The following is a 7,006-nucleotide window of genomic DNA, read 5'->3' on the forward strand; positions in this document are numbered from 1 at the left end:
ATATTTTTTAAAATAAATTATAATATAATAAAAATCAAATTCAATATTTACAAATAAATACATCTTAAAGTAGCATTTTATGTATATTTGAGGCCGTTTGATTGGTTGTTGCAAGAGCTTTGGCTTATATTTATGTATCTTGTACCTATTTGCATATGCTTCTGTTCAAAAGCAAAAGCATGTTTGGAGGGTTTTTTTTTTTCTTTTTAGAATGTAATTTTTAAAAAAAATAGAAGCATTTTTTAATTAAAATTATTATTTTATCCTTTATAATAATAATAACAATAATAATAAATACAATACTATAATATAATACTTCATCCGTCATGCAAATGTGTGTTTATTTGATCGGACACGAGTTTTAAAAGAAGTGAGTAATAATAGTTACTTTTTTATAGTAAAAAAAAAAGTACAAAAATATAATGATATTTTACTTTAAAAGAAAACGAGAATATTTTCTTTATGACAGCTCAAAAAAAAAATGAACATAGATTTGAATAACAGTATAAAATAATTAATTTATATATTATATTTAATGAAAATTCGAAAATATAATTATATTATTGTCTTTAATTTATATGTTATACTTATTTAAATTTAAAATTATAGTTAAGACACCAAATTTAAATAAGAGTATATAAATTTTGAATTATACTAAAATTATTAAATATAATTTATAGACTTTTAAAATAAATTGTAAAATACTAATAATTTAATATTATATTATAATTTTATTTTTAATTTATATACTATTCTTAAATTAAATTTTAAAATATAAAAAACTAAAATATATAAAATTTAAAAATAAATTATAAAAGTATTATAGAAAAAGATAATTATATCGACAGCTTTTCAATCATTTTAACAATTAGGCCCTTCCAACTTCGTGAAATTCAAACTTGTTTTTTTTTATATGAAAAATTGTTTTTATATTAATTTATTCAAACATAAAATCACTGTTTCTATTTTTCGCTCCGTATTATTTTTTAAGTTAATCCAAACAAATCTAATATCTCGTAGAAATAAGGCTAACTTGGCACAAGGCTTTTACAATTAATGTAGGACAATAAGTACAGTTTATTTAAAAGCCACTAATTTAAAAATAAAAACAAGGTCCAACTAATTAAATAACTAAGAAATGTCCAATTAATTAAATTAAAAGAGCACACCCTATTACATAAAATAGAACACCTCTTATGGGATAATAATGTGAGTAGCAATTCCCATAGGTGTTATAAATTGTGGTCTTCAAGGGAATGAAGTGCATAGATCATGGATGCACTCCAATGTTGGTCTCTATGCTTCCACTTTATGCATGTTCTCCTCTTTCAAGTGTAGAACTAATGCCATAATATTAGTTTGAAACATCTTGGCATGGCTTCGTGTAATCGGACCAGGTGGAAGTGTAGGTTCATGATCGCTCAATACGATAGGCATTGTCATTGATGCATTCCACAACTTGGAATGGTTCATCTCCTTTTGGGCTCAACTTAGACTTTCGTTGCTCGAAAAATCTATTTTTTTTGAAGTGCAACCACACACAATCGCCTGGTTGAAACACTACATGATTACGCCCTTTGTTAGAACTTTTAGAATACCGAGCATTTGACTTTGCAATGTTATCCCGAACCTTTGAATGCATCTTCTTCACAAATTCAGCCCGTTTCCTGCCATCACTATAAAATACTCATTCTAGGCAATGGTAACATGTCCAATGGTGATAGAGGATTAAAGCCATAAACCACCTCAAAATGAGACATGTGTTTTGATTAATGCAACGTACGATTATATGCAAATTCAGCATGAGGCAAACATTCCTCGCAACTTTTGCAATTCTTTTCTATCAAGATACGAAGTAGGTTCCCTAAGGTTTTATTCATTGTTTTAGTTTGACCATCCATTTGGGAATGGTTAGATGTAAAAAATAGCAACTTAGTTCTCAATTTAGTCCAAAGTGTCTTCCAAAAGTAACCAAGCAACTTTGTTTCCCTATCCGACACAATTGTCTTAGGAACACCATGCAATTTCAAGACATTATGAAAGAATAGATTTGCAACATGAGATGCATCATTGGTTTTCTTACATACAATGAGGTGTGCCATTTTTGAAAATCTATCAACCACAATCCATTGAAATATCAGTCCATGGTGCTTCTAGAATAGGTAAGGATGTGTATAGACCATGTGGTTGTACATGTGATTTTGAAATCTTACAAACAACATATTTATTAACATAGGACTCCACATCATGCTTTATTTTAGGCCAATAATGATGTTCATGCAATGCACTCAATGTCTTATCACACCCAAAATGACCCTTCAAACCTCTCTTATGTGCCTTAACCGCTAACACATCACGAAGTGAACACATTAAATAAATATCCATCATGCAAATAATAGTCACCAAAGTCATGTGTAACACATTTTGCAAAGATATCAACAAAATCAACATCATTCATATAAATATCTTTTATGAATGCAAATTTTATAAGCTTAGATTCTATCAAGGTTAGTAACCCGTACCTCCTTGATTGCGCATCAAAATCCTAATATACAACTAAAGGGTGCCATCCTCACCGAGCTTGTCTCCCCATCCTTTCTTATATTTTTATTTTTATTTTCTTATTTTTTGCTCTACAAAGCACGGACATGCAAAGCTTCTTCGTAAGACACGACACTGCCCAACCTTCAACCGCCAATTCTTTCTACACCATGACTTTCCTCTTATACCATTTGTCAACCTCTTTGTCCTTCATCCATTCTTCACAGCACTTGAAGGTTGACTAAGGTCCAACTCTATATTCTTTGATTTGTTTATGTGCCTCATTCCTGTAATTGTTACGATTGTTTTACTCAATATGAGAAAAATAAATGTAAATCAAATTCTACAACCCAGTCTCACCGGGCTGTTTGTATATTTTTTGTTTCCTTAATTAAGTAGGAAAACAATTCTTTAACTTGATTCATTGTTGTAATAACTCATGTTATTGACCTGAGAACCCCTACTGCCCATCGACGGAAAAACACTTTCCTATGCTGCCGCAAGGCATGCGCCGCCTCCACTGCACGTCAAGGATCCCCGTAAGCTGCTTTTGATGGCCTAGCGTGTGATGACGTGCAGGAATTGATACGGTATATATAGGTTTTAGTTTTGTAATATGAATAGGAAAAGTCTATTTAATCGGAAGAGTCTCTTGCATGTTGCATTGGGAAGTGTTGTATTGAGAAGATGGAAGGTTTAGTGATACGTAAGAGAAAAATGAGCACCACAAGAAATTGGAGTAAGAACACGATAGAGAAAGGAAAAAGTTCTATTGAAATAAAAAATAGAGAATTACAATCAAAATTTTCAAGGAATCCCCTCTCTCACAAATATTAAGTTGGAGCCTGAACACATAAACCCAAAAATGACATAAATGAGAATCAAATTTAGACCTCCACCTCATTTATTCTTTTCTCTCTGGTAACAACCTCTAGTCACTTTGGTTATTTACCCTTTTAGCCCTTCTAAAATACATGTGTAGTATCATTTGCCTAATACTCCTATTGCTAATAAATTCTGATTTTGTATAATTACTCTCCCCTTTGGAAAAAGTTTTATCCTCAAGACTTGCATCAGGAAATTGACTCGTTATGGTTATTGCATCCTCCCAAGTTGCCTCATCGTACGAACTTCCCTTCCATTGAACCAACCACTGCTCTTGATCTGTCTTGTGTTCCTGTATGGTACGCTTGGCCAAAATTGCCACCAAAGTGATCAAGTCAGCCGTATGTACATCCAATTCGGGAGGTAAAACTGTGTCAACAGTACCATGAACAACTTTCTTGAGTAAAGACACATGGAACACAAGGTGGATTTTGGAGGTGGGAGGTAAAGCTAATTTATATGCCACTGGTCTTATCCCCACTGTGACTTGAAAAAGACCAAAAAAACAAGGTGATAATTTTTTATGGATACGGATGGCCACTGATAACTGACGATATGGTTTCAGTTTGACATAAACCCACTCACCCATATCGAAATGCATCTCCCTTCGTTTCTTATCTGCATTTTGCTTCATCAGTTCCTGGGCATGCAACATATGAACTCGAAGTTGCTTTAAAGCTTCATCCCTGTCTTGTAACTCCACCAAAACTTGCTGGACACAAATCTCGCCCAGTATATATTACGTTACAGCATGTGGTTTCTGACTATAAACCACCTCAAAAGAGTTTTTCCCGTGGATTCATGAAAGGTGGAATTGTACCAAAAATCAGCTCAAGGAAGCCAAATTGACCACGTATGTGGCTGATCGATAGAAAAACACTGAAGATAAGACTCCAAACAACTATTAATAACTTCGGTTTGACCATCCGTTTCCGGATGATATGCTGAGCTCATGAGCAGCTCCGTACGCTATGAGCGAAAAATTTCCTGCCAAAAATAGCTTAAAACAGAGGGTCTCGATCACTCACAATAGATTGTGGCAAGTCATAGTGATGGACTACTTCCTTGACAAAAATTTTGGCAACTAATTTAGCTGTGTAGGGATGTTTAAGAAGGATAAAATGATTGTATTTGGACAAGCGATCAACCACTACAAGAATGGCATCAAACCCTTTAGACTTGGGCAACCCAAGAATAAAGTCCATAGATAAGTGCTCCCAAATAGCCGTGGGAATATCTAAAGGTTGCAACAGTCCTCCCGGTACTATAGAACTAGACTTGCAACATTGGAAAACATCACAGGCTCGAACAAATTGCTTGACATAAGCTACCATCCCTTTCCAATATAAGTTACCAGTCAGTCGACGATAAGTCCGATAATAACCGGAGTGCCCTCCCAAAGCAGACTGGTGAAATTCTTTCAATAGAGAGGGAATAAATTTCAAATTGCTGGGAATAACCGAACGATCTTTATAGAAAAAAATTCCATTACGAACCGAGTATAGATAAGTGCTCCCAAATAGCCGTGGGAATATCTAAAGGTAGCAACAGTCCTCCCGGTACTATAGAACTAGACTTGCAACATTGGAAAACATCACAGGCTCGAACAAATTGCTTGACATAAGCTACCATCCCTTTCTAATATAAGTTACCAGTCAGTCGACGATAAGTCCGATAATAACCGGAGTGCCCTCCCAAAGCAAACTGGTGAAATTCTTTCAATAGAGAGGGAATAAATTTCAAATTGCTGGGAATAACCGAACGACCTTTATAGAAAAAAATTCCATTACGAACCGAGTACCCCAGATGTGCATCAGATTGCATAGAGCATTCTTGTACCAATTTTTGTATGATGTGGTCAACCTTATGTTCCTCTAACAACTCAACACCTTGCAACCACAGAGGGAAGGACAGACCTATCAAAAAAGTATCGTCATCAGCCTTCCGAAATAGAGCATCTGATGCCCGATTTTCTCTTTCCGGTTTGTAGCAAATTTCAAAGTTGTAATGTAATAACTTTGCCACCCAATTTTGTTGACCCGGACTAGTAATCCGTTGTTGTAAAAGAAACTTCAAACTTTTCTGATCAGTGTAGACCACAAACTTGGTTCCTAAAAGATAAGATCGCCAATGTTGCACTGCAAGTACCAACGCCGTAACTTCATTTTCATATGCCGATTTCGATAAATTCCGGTCACTTAAGGCTTTACTAAAATACAAAATTGGCTTGTGATGTTGCATCAATACTGCACCTATGCCCCTGCCTGATGCATCACATTCTACGAAAAAAGAAAGAGAAAAATCGGGAAGAGCTAACAAAGGAACAATCACCATAGCCTTTTTCAGTTTATCAAATGCTTCTTACGCCCCCTCATACCATGTGAAAGCATCCTTCTTGGTAAAATCAGTGAGAGGCTTTGCAATACTTCCATAATGACGTATGAATTTACGATAGTAGCTTGTAAGGCCTAAAAAACCACGTAAACCCTTGATTTGTTTAGGGATAGGCCAATCCAAAATTGCTTCAATTTTCTTAGGATCCATGGCCACCCCCTCACCTGTGATAATATGTTCCAAATATTCCACTAATTGTTGGCCAAAAGAACACTTTTTCTGATTAACAACAAACTAATTATGCTTTAGAACCTGCAGGGCGACTGCCAAATCAGCCAAATGGGATTCCCAAGTAGAGCTAAAAATCAATATGTCATCCAAAAAATCGCCACCATTTTTCGTAACCACATACGAAAAATATCATTTATGACGGCTTAAAATGTAGCGGGAGCATTAATAAGCCCAAAAGGCATTACCAAATATTCGTAATGGGTGTCATGTGTTTGAAAAGCTGTCTTCTCAATGTTGTCGGGATGCATATGTATTTGATTGTACCCAGATTTCAAATCGATTTTGGAAAAGAATTTTGCACCATGTAGTTCATTGATAAACTCCTCAACCATGGGAATGGGAAACTTATCTGTCACGGTAGCCTTGTTAAGAGCCCTATAATCTACACACATTCACCATGTTTGATGCTTCTTTCTAACCAAAATCATGGGACTTGAAAACGCACTCTGACTTGGACGAATCATTCCTAAAGACAGTAACTTTTGCATTTGTTTTTCAATTTCTGATTTTTGCACATATGGGTATTGATATGGTCAGAGACACACTGGATCATGAAAATTATTAAGAGTAATAACGTCGTCATGACAACTTGTTGGATATGCTCTTCATTGTGCTCAATGTGAGCTTTGAACAGAACGAGTCTCCATTAAAAGCGAAGGGACGAACAAAAATGGCAGGTCAACGGCAAGTCGAACCAATGATACATAAGAGAAAAATGAGCACCGCAAGAAACTGGAGTAAGAACACAATAGAGGAAGAATGAAGTTCTATCGAAATAAAAAGTAGAATTGCAAACAAAATTTACAGGAAATCCCCTCTCTCACAACCACTAAGTTGGAGTCTGAACACATCAAGGAAGCCAACTCTCGTTCTTTGGACAAAAAAAAAAGGAGTTCGTCACTCTTTTTCACAACCAAAACAATGAAATAAATGAAAATCAAATCTAGACACCCAC

Source organism: Andrographis paniculata, unplaced genomic scaffold (assembly GCF_009805555.1).
Source record: "Andrographis paniculata isolate CXL003 unplaced genomic scaffold, ASM980555v1 Contig78END, whole genome shotgun sequence".
Lineage (NCBI taxonomy): Eukaryota > Viridiplantae > Streptophyta > Magnoliopsida > Lamiales > Acanthaceae > Andrographis > Andrographis paniculata.